The sequence below is a fragment of the Malurus melanocephalus genome, unplaced genomic scaffold, assembly GCF_030028575.1.
Source record: "Malurus melanocephalus ecotype Western Australia unplaced genomic scaffold, MMel_1.1 scaffold_3546, whole genome shotgun sequence".
Classification (NCBI taxonomy): Eukaryota; Metazoa; Chordata; class Aves; order Passeriformes; family Maluridae; genus Malurus; species Malurus melanocephalus.
In genome coordinates, this window is record NW_026626778.1 from 4,481 (window position 1) to 5,576 (window position 1,096).

The 1,096-nt window shown below is 56.5% G+C and overlaps 1 long non-coding RNA gene across 1 annotated transcript; it reads right to left on the reverse strand.

Annotated features, from left to right (window-relative positions):
• Positions 1 to 331: 331 nt before the first annotated feature.
• LOC130588155 (uncharacterized) lies at positions 332 to 784 on the reverse strand. Its single transcript, XR_008966909.1, has 3 exons — positions 743 to 784; positions 594 to 640; positions 332 to 385 (listed from the first exon to the last, which is right to left on the reverse strand). It is a non-coding gene; the product is annotated as an uncharacterized LOC130588155 (long non-coding RNA).
• Between the last annotated feature and the right edge of the window lie 312 nt (positions 785 to 1,096).

The window sequence follows — 1,096 nt, forward strand, 5'->3', positions numbered from 1 at the left end:
CGGATCCTAAGCTTCCCATAATTCCACGGATCCTGACCTGCCCATGGATCCATGGATCCTGTCCTTCCCATCATTCCACGGATCCTGCCCTTGCATCATTCCACGGATCCATGGATCCTTCCCATCATTCCAYGGATCCTGCCCTTCCCATCATTCCACGGATCCATGGATCCTGCCCTCCCCACAATTCCCATCAGGATCCTTTCCCATGGCTCATCCCAGCTCCTCCAGGACATTCCGAGGGTTTTGGTGTGGACAGGATGGGAATTTGGGATGGGCAGGAGGAGACCCCATCTCCCTCGGCTGGAGAATTCCCAAGGGAAGCACCTACCTCCGGATCTCGGCCGTGAYGACTCGTCCAGGATTTCCGCGTAAATGTCGGAATCTGGGGAAAACGGGAAAAAGGGGAAAATCGGGAAAAACGGGGAAAATGGGAATGAGATCAAGGAGCTCAGTGGGAGATTTCCCAGCATCTCCAGAGGGTTCGGTGCTCCTCGGGGATGATGGGATACATCCCAACCCTCTGGGGGTATTCRGGGTTCCCAAATCCCGCATGGAATGTGTCCCAAATCCTGGGAATAGCCGGAACTCACCGCCGCTGGTGCTGTAGGAAAGYGTGGAATGCCGCTCCCCGAGATGCCTGAGGGTGGGAATGGGGTCAGGGAGGGGATGGGGGATAGGGAGGGGGATCCCGACCCCAAACCAGGGCCAGGAATGCCGGGAAAGGGTCGGGATCACTCACGGGGCCGGGATCTGCGGGAGGCTGATCCGCTTCTCCCGCTCTGTGGGGAGGACAGGGAAAGGTCCCGTTCCATCCCATGGATCCCATGGAAACCATCCCATCCCATCCCATGGATCCCATCCATTGATTCCATCCCATCCCATGGATCCCATCCAATCCCATGGATTTCATCCCATCCCATGGATCCCATCCCATCGATCCCATGGAAACATCCCATGGATTTCATCCCATCCCATGGATCCCATCCCATGGATCCCATGGAAACATCCCATGGATTTCATCCCATCCCATCAATCCCATCCCATCGATCCCATCCCATTGATCCCATCCCATCCAATCCCATGGATCCCATCC